Source organism: Chinchilla lanigera, unplaced genomic scaffold (assembly GCF_000276665.1).
Source record: "Chinchilla lanigera isolate Chin_1 unplaced genomic scaffold, ChiLan1.0 scaffold00005, whole genome shotgun sequence".
Lineage (NCBI taxonomy): Eukaryota > Metazoa > Chordata > Mammalia > Rodentia > Chinchillidae > Chinchilla > Chinchilla lanigera.
The window spans coordinates 31,101,324-31,121,657 of record NW_004955406.1 but is presented as its reverse complement, the minus strand read 5'-3'; positions in this window follow the sequence as shown (position 1 = coordinate 31,121,657).

Genomic DNA, 20,334 nt, shown 5'->3' with positions numbered 1-20,334 from the left:
ATTATCCTGATACCAAAACCAGAGAAAGACCCAACCAAAAAAGAGAACTACAGGCCAATCTCCCTAATGAATATAGATGCAAAAATTCTTAATAAAATACTAGCAAACAGAATACAACAAATCATCAAGAAGATTATATATCATGACCAAGTGGGATTCATACCAGGAATGCAGGGATTGTTCAACATATGCAAATCAATGTAATACACCATGTCAATAGAGCCAAGGACAAAAATCACATGATCATTTCCATCAATGCAGAAAAAGCCTTTGATAAAGTCCAACACTCATTCATGATGAAAACACTACAGAAACTAGGAATTGATAACCTTTACCTCAAGCTGATCAAAGCCATCTATGATAAACCAACAGTGTGCATCATACTAAATGATTAAAAATTGAAAGCTTTCACTTTAAAATCCAGAGCAACACAAGAATATCCACTGTCACCACTCCTATTCAACGTTATTCTGGAAATATCGGCTAGAGCAATTAGACAACAGAGAGAAATAAAAGGAATAAGGATAGGAAAGGAAGAAGTGAAATGTCATTATTCACAGATGACATGATACTTTACATAGAAGACCCAAAACTTCACCAAAAGGCTCATAGATTTAATAACCAAATTCAGTAGCATAGCTGGATACAAAGTCAACACTCAAAAATCAATAGCATCCCTGTACACAAGCAACAAACCAATGAAAGAGAAATTAAGGAAACCTCACCTTTCACAATAGCATCTAAAAAGATGAAATACTTAGAAATCAATCTAACAAAGAAGTAAAATATCTATACAGTGAAAATTATAGTGCTCTGGAAAAAGAGATTGAAGAGGATATCAGAAAATTGGAAACATATTCCTTGCTCATGGATAGGAAGAATCAACATTGTGAAAATGGCCATACTCGCAAAATTTTTGTACAGATTCAATTCAATCCCAATTAAAATGCCATTAGTATACCTCACAGATTTAGAGGAAACATTCCTAAAGTTCATCTGGAACCAAAAAAGGCCTAGAATAGCAAAAGCAATCCTGAGAAATAAAGGAAGGGCAGGAGGCATCACAATTCCTGACTTAAAATTATATTACAAAGATAATGAGATAAAATTGGCATGGTACAGGCACAAAAACAGACCTGAAGACCAATGGAACAGATTAGAAGACACAGATACAACTACAAACACATTCAGTCACCTTATCTTTGACAAAGGTGCCAAACATGTTTAATGGAAGAAACATACCCTCTTTAATAAATGGTGCTGGAAAAATTGGCTTTCCACATGCCAAAGAATAAACCTACATCCATGTGTTTCACCATGGATGAAATTAAAGTCAAAATGGATCAAAGATCTAAATACTGAAACAGAAGAACTAAATTTATTAGAAGATAAAGCAGGTAAAAATCTTGACAACATTGGAGTAGGCAGAGAGTTCATGAACAAAAACCAAACTGCATGGGAAATACTTCAAAGAATCAACAACTGGGATCTCATCTTATTGAAAAGTTTTTGCACATCTAAAGAAATCACCAATAAAGTCAAAAGAAAACCCACAAATTGGGAAAAAGTTTTAGCCAACTGCACCTCAGACAAAGGACTTCTATCTAGGACATATAAAGAATTAAAAAAACATAAGCCCTCCCCCACAAATCAAAGACCTAATCCAAAAATGGGCATCTGAGATGAATATACACTTCTCAAATGAAGAGATACTAATGGCAAATAAATACATGAAAAAAATATTCAACCTCATTAGTCATTTGAGAAATGCAAATTAAAACAACACTGAGATTCCATCTCACCTCAGAAAGAATGGCTATCCTCAAGAAATCAACCAATAACAAATGCTGGAGAGGCTATGAGGAGAAAGGAACTCTACTCCATTGCTGCTGGGAATGTAGATTGGTGAAACCACTGTGGAAATCAGTTTGCAGATTCCTCACAAAACTAGGACTGGAAGTCCCACTTAACCCAGCTATTTCCCTTCTGGGTATTTTCCCAGAAGAATGAAAGACACCATACCACATCAATATATGTGCACCCATGTTTATAGCAGCACAATTTGTTCTAGCTAAATCTTGGAAACAACCCAGATGCCCATCCACTGAGGAACAGAAAAAAAGTTGTGGTATTTTTATACAATGGAGTATTACTCAGCTATTGAAAAAGATAAACTCGATGCTTTTGTAGGTAAATGGATGCAACTACAGACCATACTCGTAACCTGAAAGACTAGGTAAAACTCAAAATGTACAATAGATGATAGGAAAGGGAAAGAAATTGCTCAAAGAAAGGAACAACTGGGATAAGTGAAAGAAGAAAAAAGAAAGAAGGAAGGCAAAATATACATATATGTATGAATAGCTGTGATAACTGTTTTGCTGATGTCTGATGGTGTACTGAAATGAGCAGTTAATGCTTACAATTTTTTTATGTTCTGATCAATTGTGCATGCTTGTGTCTGGTGGTCTGAGCAACTGATTTGAAGGTAACAATGTGTACTAGAATTACAATGGTGAACTCCTATCATCTTGTCTAGTAAAACTCTGTATTATCTCTAATTTTTATCTAATAATCATTTTCTTATTCTCTTTAATGGTTTGAGCAATCTTCCATTCTTGCATCTGGTAATCTGAGCAACATAGTTGAGGATAGTGATATGTAATGTAATAACCACTATTAGTTTGTATTATTTTGTCTTGAAACCCTGTATCACTTTAAATATTCATGCTTTGATTTGTTTATGTTTGTGATACTGGTATGCTGCTACTGTTCTATTTTTTGTTTGTTTCTCATTTACTACTCTCTTTAAAATAAAATAAATACAAAATTTAAAACTGGTATATTTTCCAGATTGTTGTTTTTAAGAGTGTCTTTTTAAAAGTAAAAACCTTTCTTAAAGTAAAATATGACCACAGAAAAGAGTATAAATCATTTAGGAATCATTACCAAGTAAATAAATTGGTTTAATAACTACCCAGATCAAAAAAGAATATTCCCTAGGAGCTCTATTCCTGTCCCCTCTCAGCCATTACTACCTCTTTACTTATTGCTAAAATAATCAATGGTTATTTTGAGCACTTAGTATAATTGGAACATTATATAAATGAAAATATGCAGCATATATTATATTATATTATCCACATTAATTTGCTCAAAGGAATATGTAGGTTCATCCAAGACGTTGCTTGTAAACTCAATATGCTTATTTACACTATGCACAGGACTCTACTACATAAATGAACCAAACTTTATTGATACATTTTATTTTTGATCAGGTCTTTTTAAAATTAGGGTTAACATTAATAATTCCATAGTCACTTACACGCATTTTTCTTCAGCATAAATCAAGTAGCAAAGTTGATAAAGTATTAATTTAATTATAAATTTTAAGAAAGTATAATAAAAGTAAAACCTTTGTTCCTTTATTGTTAATTAATACTTAAATATGTTCTTGTATTCATGCTTTTGCTATACATGAACTAAAAGAAACCTAAAAATACAGATATATCATACTACAAAGACGTGGCCGTTAACCCAGGCAACCACAATCTTAAGGCGTATGACTGAAATGGAAAAATAAGAACCAGATTCACAATCAGGCATGTTTTAAGTATTACTATCATTACCTTAAAATATAATTGTTATACTTTGCCTCTAAAATATCCCCTCAAAGTCTCATATGTTCGGAGGTGGTGCCTGACCAGAAGAGTCAGGTCACTGTGGGCCTGACCTGGAAGGATGTATTCTTATTCCCTGCTCCCCGCTTCTTTCTCTGTTTCCATGAGATAAGCAGCTTTCCATAATCAGGCAGTTCTACCATGCAGCTGACCACTGACTGACCCTACTGAAACTGTAAGGCCAAATAAACCTTACCTTCTTTAATTCAAAGGTGTCAGGTATTTTGTTCCAGGGACAGGAAAGTGACTAAAACGAAAGCCATTAAAGGCCAAAAATAAAAAGCTAGGAATTTCTGAAGTTCTAAAGTAATAATTTCAGCTGGACCTGTTGGCAAACACCTGTAATCCCAGCATTCTGAGAAGCCCAGGCAGAAGTATCACAAGTTCAAATACAGCTGTAGCAACTTAGTAAAACACTGTCTCAAAATTTAAAAAAATTAAAAATGGCTAGGAATGTAGTTCAGTGCAAAGATCCCGGGTTCAATTCCCAGGACTGCTAAAATGAAAGTGATTTCAAATTGCTACAAAAATTTTCAGAACTCCTTCTTTAACTTTCATAATCAAAGTGAACTTTGGTTATATCCATCATTTTGTATAGATTTCTTGCACTTTTGCTTTCTACGTACTCTAAGTTTGAAATAAAAATTATGTTTATCCCTGTAGATTTTTCTGCCTCAAGTAATCAGAATCTTTCATCAATCTACCTTCAGAAGAATTCTTCTGAAATATATTCATAGTGCAATTGATGGTTGAAATAGCAAATTCAAGATTTTGGCAGATACTTATACAACTTAATCATTATAAATGCCTACTACAAATAGCTTCTGAAAGAAATTGTATTATTAACATACGCTGTAAGAAATTCTTACTTCAGAATTAAACAAGTTAAATTTCAGTAACCCAATATTTCACTCACAAATCCTGACTGTAGCAGGCATCGTGGTGAATGCCGGTAGTCCCAGGGCTGAGGCAGGATTACCATGCATTACAGGACAGCCTGGACTACATAGCAACACCCTTTCTCAAAACAACAAATCTTGACAGTAAATAAGTTTAGTGACTTGTCAAACATAGCACTTACCAATTATTAGCCTTTTTGTTACTGTGTATTCAGTGCTAGGATTCCTGTTGTTAAAATAAAGATCCAAATGCATACTTTGACTTCCCTAACTACTGAGGCTCTTTAAAGAGTATTTTATAGTAACTATTCATTATCAATAGACCAGTAACTATTATTAGAGATTCTATAGCTTGAATATGTGTCAAATTCTACATAATTCTTTTTGTGTCACTCACACTAAAGTTGCAAAAACACTTACTCATTTTTTAAAAATTAGTTCTTGTTTCCCAGAATATAGCACAAGAATAAAATAGAAGAAAAAGTCAAATATATGCAGGTGACAAAACATCTGATATTTTCAAAACTGTGATAAAAAGTCAGCAATAGATGTGCTGAAATGATACAAGCAGGTTTCTCAAGTGCTACTTGAGAGAAGTACTACCACTTAACTACAGATACTCTGATTAAATTAAATGATTCATTTTTTAGGTACTGTTTAAATCTGAATCCCCTATTCACATGATGAGAAAAGGCTTCATGTATCACCAATTACAGTGACCTTGTTCATCGGAGATGAGGAATTGAATATAACGCAGTCTTTGCAATAGCCTGCATTATAATATGAACAGGATTAGACATGACAGAATATTGATCGTTTTCCAGATAGTTTAGGCCAGTCACAGAGTAATCAATCAGTGAGTGACACAATTGATGACACAGAGGGCAGACAGTTCATATAACCAAGTTCTTTTTCACCACACTCCATTCACCCAGGTAATTCAGTCATTATGACAGCCAAAAATTTGTGATGGATTAGGTGCTTTTAAATTCAGTTCTTAGCCAGCCTATATCAACTTCATTGTTTATCCTTCACTACATTACTTTTCCAATTGAAATCAAACTGTATTTAAGTAAAAATATTTTAGGCCAAAAAGCTTTTATAGCTACTCAGTGGAAATACTGACTGAGCAATCATCAATCCAGACTAATTTTAGGACTGCTTTAACCTATCTGCACATGTGTGTGGTTTTCATAATTACTTAGTAGCATGGTAGGACAAAAGAACTATATTAATGCAAATAATTTATCTAAGCAATTGTGTAAAGTCAAAGGGAGCAATCTAATCTGACTGATAAAAATTGAAATTAGATAAATTCGAATATTCCAAGCCTTCCAATAAATGTTCAGTTTTAATGTAGTTAGTAGGTTTTTTTCCATTATGAAGACTTCATGAGCAGACAGTACTTTAAAAGAATTTTCAAAGCGCTTATATGTTAGCAGGATGAAATATAGCAGAAGGTTACTCCTAGAAGAATTTTAAGAGCATTGGCATAAGAGGACAAAATGGCAGGACCAGGGATGTATGCAGCATAAAATGAGAGGACCAGGGATGTACACAGAGGCTTCAGAACTGCACTATGAGGTTAGAAGTGCATCATTAAAATGTACTGGGGGATGGATTTTTCAAAAGGAAGAGATATATTCAGAAATGAAGTTTTAACCTACTACCTTAGACCTTGCACATACATTTATCAAAGCTGGGTGTATCTACTAATCGAATTATATAATGGAAAGGTATTGTGACAGTACAAAAGAAAGAGGCTTTAAACTGACTCTGTAATTGGTAGTGGTTAGGAGATTCCAGACAGCAGTTATAGAAAATGTTGTATAGTTGGGGATTAATGACCAACTGAACATGAAAAAATAAAGATAAATAGGATTTTAAATTGATGCCTAAATTTCTGCCTCTAAAGCAAAGACATGCTCAGTTGGAGACATGATAAATGATGGTGCCTGGAATACTTCCCCAGGAAAGTGTCCAATAAGAAGAGATGTAAGATCTTGTCTGTCATGAACAAGACAATTATTAGCACACAAATGGTCATTGGAGATGCAGTCAGCTGAGGAAATTCTGCTAAAAGAAAAATAAAAGTTATAATCCAGGAAAATACAGATAAGACAATAGAATATCAAAATTAGGAAGAGTGATATGGATTTGTTCCATCAGATAAGACTTGACATAGCAGTGGTAGGAATTAGTCACTCAATAACCAAAATGTTCTATTTATATAATTATCATTTCTACATCACCAGAACATTGCTGAGTAACTAATGGGGGTGAAAATTTCAGGTTGGTGGGTAAAGTCTCAGTGTCACCAAGAGAAAAATTGTTAATACATGAAAATGGTATGAAAATGGTATTCAGTATGCCCATGTGAGTCTGTGGCAATTCAGTAGTGATGAGCACACTGGTATCCTGATAATAAAACTAGGCATTTATTATAGATTACAGTGGGTTCTCCCAAAGAAGAAATGTCAAAGTTCCAACTCCAGTATCTCAGAATATGTCCTGACATGGAATTTGAGTTGTCATGGATGTAATTAATTAAAATGAGGTTATACAAGGTTGATGTCAATCCTTAATCTAATTGCTGTCCCAAGAAGAAGACATCCTTGTAAAGGTCCAGACATACAGAAAGATGATACAAATTACAAAGGCAAGAGTGACACAGTTGCAGACCAAAACACACCAATGATTGACAGTCACCATCAGAAGCTAGAAGAGGCAAGGAAGTACACTCCTTAGTCTCAGAGGGAGCATGGGCCTGTTTCCACTCTTATCTCATACATCTAGTCCCTAGAACTGTGACAGGATATATTTCTGTTGCTGTTTTAAGCTTCCCACCATGTGGTAAGTTGTTGCAGCAGCACAGGAAACTTAACTGGGTACAAAATATAGCCCTAGAACAAAAAGTTCTGAACAAATATGCACTGATCACCTGTCCCATGCTGTCCTGCTCACTGGGTGATGCTGGACTGATTTCTGTCAGAAGTCCTAGTTAATTCTAGTGAAACTGAGAAATCATTTTTCAAAATCATATGATAGCAGTTCAATGGAATCTATAGTTATGAAGTAGAGTTCTAGTTCTGAATCTACTGAATCTACTCTACTGTATATCCTTCTGATCCTATGCCTTGCTTAAGGTTGGTTACACATGTAAGGTTAACTGGATAGTTAAAATCATTTCCCAGAAGATTTAGGTCAGAAAAATAATTAACCTGAATCATCTAGTGATGAATTTAAAAAAAAAAAAAAAGGAGTGATGGTGGATAATCTCTTCTCTTGACCTGTACAAAAATGCTTCAATTTTCATGACTTTTCATGAACAGACAGGGCTCCATTTAGACACAAATAAAAGCTTCATACAAAGTATATGTTGTTGCAAACATCCTACTTTTCTTTTGAATATATTCATTGGGCCCTCGAATGTCTGATTTTTCACATATTTTTTTCATGATCACTATAGCTCTCCTAGCAGTAATGAGAACTTTCATAATTTTTTTATTTAGCATACAATACCTCAAAGTTCTTGGAATACCCTATACTTTATGTTTGCATCCTTTCAGAAGAAAAAACTATATATATATTTCAATACAGGGGAAAAAACCAACACCTGAAGCAAAATTTAAGAGGAGAACACTAACAAAATCTAACTTGCACAATAAATCTGTCCTGTCAGATTCTGACAGGCATGTTTATGTTGACCTCGTTCTGTTTGGAGAAAGAGAAAAAAGAAACTGGTGTCAATCGAAGGTCATAGCAGAATAAAACCTAAACTGGGACACAAAACAGCAACATGGATTTCTTCCACCAGTCAAAAGTCTATCTTATTGTTATTTCATTACACTTACAAAAAATAAACTATAATGAATTTCTTTTATATTTTCTTAAAAATGAAAAGAATTATTTTTTTCTTTGCAGTCTTCATGAGAGCTGAGAAGGCTAATACTATAAAGGTTTTATCATTTAATAACTGGTCTGTCTTCAAAAATGCAAATGTTTTACTTTGACCAATAAAAGCCTTAAGAAATTATGCAGCTGTCTACCAAGGCATGAAAACACCCATCTGTTTAAAAACTGAGAATTCATTGTAAGAGACTGTATTGTCTGATGAAGCATATCTTACAAAGGTACATTTTAGAACCACCATCAGAGAAATATGTATTTTTCTGTTCTGTGCTCAACATGTCTCATGCTTATGTAAAGGCAAAACATTAATACCTTTTTAATGAAACAAATTGGAGTTGTGGACTTCTTTTAGTCCTAAAGTGATTTTTAAAAAGTAGCACATATCAATAGATCTGGAATTCAAAATGCATTCCTATAAAAACACCGAGTGGAGTACCATCCACAAGGTATAGTCATGTGAAAAGAATGAAAGAAGAAATAGGGAGTGGAGATATGAAGTGTGAAATATTTTGTATACACAACATCACCAATTCTCTTTCTAGGAGGGATCAATTACAATCACATTTTTTTGCAAGGCAAGCCTGTGACATAAAATGTGAAACAAAATCTGTAGTAGACACAGGTATTCTAAGACTAACAAGTAGGTCATAGTATAGAGAATGCTTGGTATGAGCATATTTGGTGCATTAATCTCGCTGAGAGGCACCTGCACCAATGAAATCCTCTTTCTTCAGCCTCATAGGCTTTCCAGGGAACTGTTGGCAACACGGCCATGTGGTGTCCTTTATGTAACAGGCATTGTGCTGCGAGCTATCTAAATCCAGATTTGGAAAACATAACAAAATGCCAATTATGTATTTCGTTTGACAGACTAGGAGAATTAAAAGAGAACTCTATTTTCTCTGAGTTGGGAATAAAGAAATTCTTCGGGGAAGAGGTAGTATTTTAAGTGACGCTGACGTAGCTCCAGGATTTCAGCACACACCAGTGGGGATAACAGCACATCTGGGGCAGATGCTACCAGCAATAATGCGGATTATGGAGCATCCACTTCATAATAATTGAGAGGATCGAGTAAGATGCTTTATACAAAACTGCTCGCTGGAAGCTGATTTTATTATGATGACCAGTATCCAGCTGTGTTGTAGTTTGAAGCTGTGCTCTCCCAAAAATTTTGGTTGAATCTTCATTTCCACTGTGGTGGGATGAAGAGATAGAGCTGAGAGAGAGTAATCAAGTCGTTAGAGCTCTGTACCCGCGAACGGACGAGTACCTGAGGACAGCACTGGGGGTACCACTCGGGCACCTTGTCCATCCGCCTTGCACCATGTGAGGACAGTGCCAACACAACTCTAGTCCTGGAAACAGAGAGGCCCGGTGCTCACCACACTCTGAACCTTTTAGCTCCTTCCTCTTGGACTTTTCATCCCCTGGAACAGGGAAATAAATTCCTGCTCTTTGCAGGTTACTCAGCCTAAGAACTCTTGTTAAAAGCAGCAGCAGTAGACTAAGACAAGTTGAAATGCAAGTTGAGATCTCTCAGTTCACACAATGGCTGATTCCAACATTTTCCCAGTTTGTGTCCTGTACCTGTTAGAGAAAATTACCTTCAAAATCCTGTTTGGGTGAAGAGCTACATGCACAAAACTGCAAATATTTACTGGGAGATATGAATGACTTCTGGGAAATTAAGGAAAAGTGCTAAAATTTTCAAAAAGAAGATAATGAAGTAGTGATCTGCAAATTCATTGGTGAATTTAACAAAATTTCAAGAGCTGTAATTTTTAGAAATTGACAAAATATTCTAAAATTAATCTAAAAAAATAAAAGGACGAGAATTTCTTTAAATTTGGAGAGAGAAGATTAAGAAAAGAATGATTACCGTAAATATTAAAACTCGTTACAAATCTGTAATAGTCAAATTTGTGAGGCTGGTCGAGAACAAAAGCCATTCTATGAAACCGAAGGGGGAGGTCAAAAGTAACTATATATATAGATAGCTAAGGAAGTCATATTTGGTGAATCTAAAACCTCAAGGAACTTGATAAGAGATAATTCATCAGGAACTTTTGTTATTGAAATAAAGTTCCTAGCAGATGTATCAGCTTTAGAACAGACAATATTTGTGGATTACAGCTGAACTCATAAAATCTGTTAAAGGTTTAGATGAAACAACCAATTTCTGGCTAAAAAGCCAAAAATGATGGTAACCAGTTTTCTAAGCACAGGCCACCACCACACTTGGAGTAATTTGGGATAGAATATAAGCGTGTATTCTACAAGGGCAAACTTAGTACTACTCAAGATTCCAGAAAATAAAGCTCCAAATAAAAAGACACAGATAGAATATATATAGATAGCTAAACATCTAACACATAAATATATAGATCTTTATAAACACATCACACAATCTTATGGCAAAATTCAGAGCTATAGATATTGCTAAAAACAACTTTGGCAGACACTTATTTATCTAGGGATTACATAGCCAGACTGGATAAACCTGACTCCCTAGGCTACGCTGTCCATTCACAGAACTGTGATAACAGGAATTACTCAAGAATATTCTATGGAACGTCTATGTTTCCTAATTTTTCTTTCCCACTTGCATCCCCAAACTGTGACTTCCCTCAGGAAGCATGGAGTTCCCTTAGGGCATGAACCTCGCTTATCTTCAAATCTCTGCTGTTTAGGAGAGAAACCAATGCTCAGCTAGACATTAATAAATATTTAAGGAATAAGTGAACTAAACTTCCAAACTTTTTGGGGTTTTTTTTGGTTTTTTTTTTTTGTTTTTCTCCGGTACCAGGAAGCGAACTCACGACCTTGCGCTTGCCAGGTAGGCACTTTGCCGCTGAGCTAAATCCCCAGCCCCAAACTTCCCAACTTCTAATACTCCTAAAAGTGGTTTTCTCTATCTCTCCAAATCCTAATCACTTTTATATTCATCTTTTTAAGCAAAAGAGCTTTCTGTTTTTTACTTAATCACTTCACAATTCCCAAAAAGTTCATGGATGATGATTTACAGAAAAGCCACCAAGTTGCATGATTCTAGCCAACAAATAAGCAATACCATAAAAGAAATCCTAGCTCTTTATGTAACAAAGGTACTAAGTTAATATTAGTTCTCTATCAATAAACACAAATATTAAAACCAAAGTACATCTCTTATTTCAACTACTGAAAATGAATGTGACATGCTTTTCATATAAATGCATATATATATATATATAAGTATCATACACACAGATATATACACATACATATTTAATATATCTTGTGTGTAGAGATGAAATGTCTGTATTTTTTCTTCATCTGTCTTTGGAGTAATTAATAAAACTGAGTCATTTCAACTTGTTCATATAAAAATGATATTACTAATTTAATATACTGAATAAAAAACCTCTCTCCAATAAAAACACAAGCCCTGAAGAAGCAAGAGACAAATTGGTTTTTTTTCATATTCTGTTCACATTAATGTACCTCAAAGATAAGGTTTTAAATCCAGGTCCTAATAAGTGTAATATATTTCAAAACCACTAATTTTCCTCTGAAGTATTGCAGAAAACTAGTAATATTTGATAACTGCAATCAAATGGCATAGCCTTCCACTATAGCCTCAGTGCCTCGATCCCTTTTGCTGTGATCCAGAACTGTCTCTCATGTCGCTGACTTTTTTGACCACCATAACAAAGGCATATTACAATTCTACTTCTCCAGAGCTCCTAGAGAATACCAGAAATATTTTACTTCAAAAAGCCACTGTTGCAAAAGCATAGGGCCACCACAGAAGCAAGCCATCAGGTCTCCATCTGCCTTTTTGAGTGATTGTCTTAATCGATTTTGTTCCATTATAACATAAAGGACTGGGTAATTTATAAAGAACAGAGATTTATTCTTACAGTTCTGAAGGCTGGAAGGCCATGATCAGAGGCATTTGTCTTCAGTGGGCCATCATGCTACATCATTACAACACAGAAGATAAGAGTAGGGGAGACACCAAACTCATTCTTTGGTTAGGAATTCACTCCCATGATAATGGCACTAATCCATCCATAAGGGAAGAGCCCTATGACCAAATAACTTCCAAAAGGTCCCACTTCTCAACACTGTTGCATCAGGAATTATGTTTCCAGTCCACGAGCTTTGCAGGCACATTCAAACTGTAACAGTGATTGTTTAGAAAGTAGTTTTATACTCAACACTCTGAAGTGGTTACTATATGCCAGGCAGTTCTCTCTCTTCTCCCTCACTCTCCTTCTGGCTCTCTCCCTCCCTATATACAGATCTACAGGGATCTGTCTACATCACCTCTACTTAATCCTCCAAACAATCCTATTATCATTACTACCTCTATCCTACAGCTGAGGAAATTGAGGCTTGTGGAGTTAGAATCAGGAGTTAGTGGGTGGCTGCGATGGGACCCTGTTACTGTGACCCCAGGGCTGTCGTCATTAACACCGGGCACTATGGCCTCTCTGCCTCTCCGTGACAGGCATTCAACTGAGCAGCCTTCTGAAGTAAAACAAAAAGATTTTCTTTCTTCATCCTTCCCTAAATGTACACACACTTTGATCCAGGAATTGAAGCATTGCTATTTTTAGATGGTTAAGTGGCTAAGGATTATTTCTCCTGTCAAAATGATATCCCCCATGTGGCTTGTAATGAATAAACTTATTAACAGTAAATTTCCTCAGGTAAGCATGAGCTTTCACAAAATTACTGGAATCCACGAAAGATAACTGTTAATTGGTTTAATTCATAGCAAGTACAATTGGATATTCAAGGTGTCTCATTACAGCCCAAAAGCTGAACTCTTCTCTTTAGCCAGAGCGGTATCTCTTCATCTTGTTCAATTCCATTAGTAATTAAAAGATTTCCATACTAATTCCCTGACCTGGCCAGAACAGGTCATGCCTATATCATTTCCATCCTTTCTCAAATGGTAACCTTAAGCCATAAAATCTAAACTTATTTTGTGTTCACAACAGCTCACTCAGTCAGTACTTTTTCTATTTCTTTTGTTAAAAAGAGAAATTTCTCAAATCTTATAGAGGAATTTTTTCTTACTCCAAGGAACATTGAATACTTGTAGATAAAAGAGAAGATGAGCCTTTTAATACACAATCAATTAACCACCTTGCATAGTACTTTACACTGGAAATACCCGCTTCACGGTGTTTCTGTGTCTGTTTTTTAAATGCCTGCTGTGTGCCAAACATTGTTTTAAGTACCATCAGACAGCACACAGAAGGGAACATAAAATTTCATAACCTTAGAAAACTTATGCTCAGTGAGAACAAACAAAAAGTACAGAAGAAATATGTGAGCAGAAGTTCATACAGTGCTAAGTGCTATGAAGAGAATAATGTGATGTGATGGAAAGTCAGGCACCGCCTTGGGAGGCCCCGGGAGAGGCGGAGAGGCAATGAGAACTGGGAGGGGGAGGGGGAGCACAGCACGGCCACGCCTGTCCACGGTGCTACCTTTGAATTGGAAACTGAAGGACGGAGGAAACAGAGCCAACCTTTTAAAGAGCCGGAGGATAGTATTCTAAACATTGCATTTATTCCTCCATGTCATCCAGTGAAATGGGTATGTTCGAAAAGGAGATATATTTTACAGTTAAGAACTCTAAACTGCAAGAAGTTAAATGGTTTATCTAAAGCACCATTGATGTATTCATCAAAGATGAGTCAGTAGCCATGACTCACAGCAACAAGGCCAGCACGGCTTCTAAATCTCAGTCATCAGCACACCTACTTCACAGGAAATTCCTCTTGCTTTCTATGACTGGTTTTTCAGGAGCCTAAAAAATATTTTTAATAATCTCATGCCTTGAGTAATTATATCCAAAAGTTAAATCATTTATAAATAAATTGTGAGAGCTTCAGTTTGAAGAGTATCTAAACAGTATAATAAAATGTAATTCTTGGTTTTAGAATGTCGTATTTCTAACTCTACTTGCTTCTTATTAATTATTAAATAGGCTACAGTATAAGAAATAACATGTATTTTACATAATAAATGCAGTTGCCATTCATCATATATAAGGTGTGAGAAATTATTACAAAAAACACTTAAGTGCTTGTTTATAGATGTATTATTTCTCTTCTATAAATGATTCAATTTATGTAATTTACAAAAAAAAAAAAAGCTCAGATAATAAATTTCTGGAGCACTGGGTAGGACCACTTGTAACCCACTGATAAAATAAGTACTTGCCTTTGAGAACTCTCAAATTACATGTTCAAATACTTTAACAACCAGAACACAGATTTTTGAAATTTGTAAACTAGTATTTGTCCTCCATTTTCCACACAGATATACACATCTATTACATTCCTCTTACACTTGAAATTATTTTGCTACCTCTAAAAAAGGTAGAGAAAAGAGAAGACAGGATGGCCTATGACTTTTACACTACTGGAAACATCAGAGCTATAGAAAATATAATAGCTGAAGTGTTCAGCCCATAATGCAAAGTGTTCAAAGTTTGGGGCGTCTTTGTGCTTGGGTGAGAGAGAAGGAAAAAGCAGCACATTCTTGAGGACAAAGAGGCCCTTATTACCCTCCTAGAGAAGGTACTTGGGCCTAAGAGAATCTTATTCAATCCATGGCTGCTACCTGGATTTAGATTTTGGTCACAATAGACTATAGAGTTCTATTATTCTCTAAGTACACACAAGTCATTTTTTCTCTCACCCTCTTGATCATAAGGATTTTAACTTTTCATATTTTGATAACTACCATTTTAGTTAGTTCAAGTGAAGCTACCAGAAATGTCTGTGAATAGAATTTAATTTCTATAATGTTAGATTCACTTTCTATAGATTCCAGTGCCAACCAAGAAGAATCTTCATGATAAATTATAGGCTCAGCACCTGCTCCCTCAAACTTGTGGAAAATTTCTTCCAGGGAGGTCCTTGCATTGGGAGAAACTAAAACACTCCCCAGACAAAAGTTATGGAAGAATAACTTTCTATTACATAAGTAACACATCGGGGTTAAAATATTTGAGGTTTGAGACAAATCATGGTGGTACATGGAAAGGATGTAGGTCAAATGTTAAGACAGATCTCAACTCACATTTTGTGTGCAACCCTTATTCCAACGCAAATTTGGGAGAAACATTTACTTCCTCTGAAGTTCAATTTTTTCATTGGTCAACACTGGTAGCCCCAGTCTCACAAGGTGATTTTTATAAAGAAATTACATTATATATATATATATATATAAATTGTTCCATGATGTTTTAATAAAGGCATCAGGATTCAATCTAAATACAATGTTTAAGTTGTCAAAAAATGACCTACTTTTCCCCCATAGTACCTGGACAGGAAAGAGTCAACATACCTGGTTTGAGATAAACTCGTGTTGTTTACTATGAAAGTCCCTGCAGGACAGAAAAGAAAGCAGCTGGCTGATCTAATCTCTTTGTCAAGAGGATAACTGGACCCTGAGAGCAAACACAGGAATGATATCTGCTACTAGAAGGAATCTTATCTATTAAATGCTCTCAACAGGACGTCCATGGGAAGGAATTGCTTATAGAAAATAAACCTAGCGTCAATGTATTCATGAGAAATAAATCCGTGGAATAAAATATAGTAGGGCCCTGGGTTTTTCCTCTCAAAATCCATGTCCTACTCACAGACATCCCTGTCCTGAACTTTTGGAAATACTCAAAACATCATGGCAAAATTAAGAATGGTAGAAATCAATAAGGCATGTCAATTAAGTGGGCTTTAGTCTACTATTGACACTTAATTACTAAATATTATCATCCATCCAGTCAGATTTGCTTTAATATTTATACTTTTAAACTCAGCATCTCATGAAGCTATCAGAAAGAAAATATCCCTATATCAGTGTACAGTGATATCACTTACTTTTCAGACAATTTTTCAGTTACTACTGTTACAGTTTATATCTAGATGTTGTGGCTCTGTAAACTAATAGGCTTATGGAGCTCACAGCTGACCTGCTGTTAGGAGGTGGGTCTGGGGGGGAAATGCGGGTCACTAGGGGCATGGCCTGGAGGGTTTCTCCCCACTGCTCCTCTACACACACTCCACGGCCCCATCACCATATCCCTCTGCCATACCATCCTGCCTTGGAGCCAGCTGACTGTGAACCCAAACCACTATAAACTGTCAGCCAAAATAAATCTCCCCGCCTCTAATTTGCAGCAACAAGAAAGTCAGAAAAAGAATATTTTAAAAATAATGTTATATGCCAAGAAACATCCGTGGACTTCCGTTTATGAATTCTGATTGCTTCTTAAACCAAAAGCCTATGAAACTAGGAAACATTTTTTTACCTTTTTGTCTTCGTTTTCTAACCAAAACAAGTCACAAAAATTCTGCCCCTATTTTCTCATTTTACAAAAATATATTAGATTGTCCCAATGACAGATTATTGTAATTATTTCTGACTCGTGACTCAGAACCAGCACATTACAGCAGAACGCATAATGGAAGCTGCAGAATGAAACATCTAAATTACTGCGAGTAGAACTACTTTTCAGAAAGTTTTGTTACATATGCGTTTAATTCTCCAAATAGACCATAAAGTAAGCATTATTATATTCTTTACTGATAGGTAAACTGAGGGTCAGTGAGGATACTGGCTAATTTCAAACTTCAAACTAAGTTATATGAGAGAGAAAAAAACTAAAATATTATTAGCTATGCAATAAAAAAGACAAGCAAAAGATTTTTCAGATGGTTAAGAACCAAGAAAGGTATGGAAATTTAACAAGGTAGTCTGCTACCTTTTTATCAAATCTGGTAGAATATGACACCCTTGAGTCAGAGAGAAAGAGCATTTTATAAAGGAAATAGCAGTAGCCAGAATGTTAGGATTGTGCTGGTTCCCTGAGCTTGGATTCCCACAGAGTGATGCAGAGTCTCAGGCAATCCCTGCACTTCAGAGGGTTATTATAGGACAAGAACACTGAGGTTATTACAACCAGACCTTTGATAAGGAGAAGTAAGGAGGTGTCTTTTGCTCCTAAGGATGCCCCTGCTATTTGTACCGTACAGGACAGAGAGCCCTGAACTCCTGCCAGGGACACTGCCTCCATCTCCAAGGCTATTCACTAGGAACAGACACCTTGGAGTAAAAGCAGTTAGAGCCTCATTTCTTGTTGTTGTTGTCCTTGTTCTGAAGATTGAACCGAGGGTCTTCACACTGATTAATATATCCAGCCCTTGTATCACAAAGGTGATACAACCTTTGTCATAGTCTTAAGTCTGTTTGCTGCTAGTAATTTAAATATCATGTGAAGCAAATAACAGTAGTTACAAAACATGGCATGAACCTTGAATCATTCTGCAGCCTTGCAAGCATGTATGTACAACTGAGAAATAGTCAATCCTTTTCTGCCCAGGGATTGGAGGAGTGTTTAAATATGATTAATAATTTTCTGATAAGATGAAGAATAATTCTGAGAACTCCAAGGAGAATATTCATGGAAACTGACTGGAAGATAGAGGTAGATTAAAATGTCAGGTTTTAGATGCATGAGATTAGCATTTTGTTTATGCCCCCCATTTCACACACTTTTTCACAACCAGATACCTAAAAAAAAAAATTTAAGTGACAAAATTTCCAAGCTAAAAAGAACTGTGATTTTACTTTACTGAGATGTCTGTTTCTAAAGAATCACACAGAGAATACTTTAAGTTACTGTATTACTTAATATCAGAGGAAACTTTTACTGAGCCTCAATTAAATATTCAGTTAGCCATAATTAAACTCCATATTCGATGCATTCATTTTATTTTCTATGAGCAAGTAACAAGAGAAGCTCTAATTGGCTAAAATTCTAAATGTGATGCTGATATAAAATATCCATTAGCAGGTAGGTGACCTATTTATAATTCCATTAAAGGTGCCAGCATAACCTTAATACTTAGTGTCAAATGACAAGATTAGTGGATGATGCCTATCAGCTGATGGCATATTAAATGGCTATGATTTTTAAAAGCCTAGTCTCTGCATTGGATTGTTTCACAGAAATTGCTTCCTCTGGTATATTGTAGCTCTTCTATTGCTATTTCAAACCCTTATAGATATATTTTTGAAATAATTTCAGAAAACATGATTTTAAAGTTCTGTTCACTACCTCAGGTGTTCTAAAAGGTGAGTAAAATTGTAGCATAAAATAGTTTTCTTCACTAAAGTGGTGGAGACTCAGTAGAAGTGACTGGGAAAGTTTGACAATGATGTTATATGTTTTAGCCTCAGATTTCTTCCGTACAATTTCACAAGATGCTGACCTCCTTGAATTAGGATATTTGGTATCTAAAGAACTCTTTTTTTCATAGTTTTAAAATTAATCTTTACTTTTTAAAAGTTAATATGTGCATCACTGGAAACAAGAACACAAAAAGTAAAGAGCAAAGTCATTTGCAGTCATAAGCGGCTTCGTTAGCTGTGTCCTTTTAGGTCCCACGTGTGCATACCCACTGCGCAGTTTTGTGTGAATGAGATGGTCCAATGTGTGTCATGCTTTTCCACACCATGAATACTCATCAATTCAATATTCCAAAGCTGCAAGATTATTTTTGATAACCAAGAATATACTACATCAACTCAATGCATTAGAAAAATAAAATGTAATCTTGCCTTTCTTGGGAACAAAGATTTCCTATCTTCCTGAAGATAAAAATGTGAACAAACCTCTACATAGAAGTATTAGCGGAGTAGATATTAAAATACTGGCATACCCTTAATGTTCTATTTTAAATGAGACATAAAATAATGGAGTACACCAAGTAGAGTTCTCGGATCTCTACTATTATGATATTAATAAGAAAGTATGTTCCCACTGAATTATTAATGTATTCCTACAGTATACCTAGAAGATGCACACACACCAATGGCTCTTTCCAAAATGTAAATCTGAACACTGCAGACATCTCTCCTGTGTGCTTCTTTCTGCCTCTCTGCTGTCAGCCTAATGACAAGGCCAGATATGCACAGCCCAGAGGTGATGTAATAGTTTTTAGTCCAAGATACATCTTTTCTACCAATTTTAACAATAACCAAAAATTTACATGTTGTCTAATTCACTATCTCTAGTTTTTATCATACATTGCCATCGCAAGACATCTATAAAGCTAAAATATTGTGTAAGAAAGCATGAAATTTATACCTAATGAGCCCAACTATTTCCCCCAAAATACCCACACAGACCTATGATTATAATCAAAAATTATTTTCCAGATATGGAGATACTAGCAAAAGGTTCTCTCCCTAAGGCTCCCCTTTCTGCCTTCACCACTGGTGACTAACTTCAGGACCATGTCTACCCCCAAGAGGTGACTTTAGTAAAGGTCATTTCCAAAAACAATTCTTCATAAAAACTAACAAAAGACATTTACAGAGGGATTCTTTTGCCCTTTCCAACATAATTTGGGCATCACGATTTATACCTTAATACTCAGCAATACTAAATAAAATGTCCATGTGTGACAAAGACTAGAAATCTGAACTCACCTTCCTTCTCTCCTGCGTTCCACACACAATCAGCATACTCCCCAAGACATCACACTTGACAATTCTATTCCCCAAAGTCCGTTCCTGTGAAGTAACAAAAGATACTTAAATGGCATTACTGTAGTCCTTGAGTGTTACTTAAAGCATCTAGAGAAAGCATCTATTAAACTGAAAGCATCTAGAAAGACTAGATATTTCCAAAAGAATTTAAGTCTCTGATATGTATGCTGGCCATGAGTAAATTGCACACATATACTTAACGAAGGCTATAATTATAAAGTGTCATCTAAATAAGAACACTCTGGCATAAAACCCTCCCTTGTTTCTATCCTTTT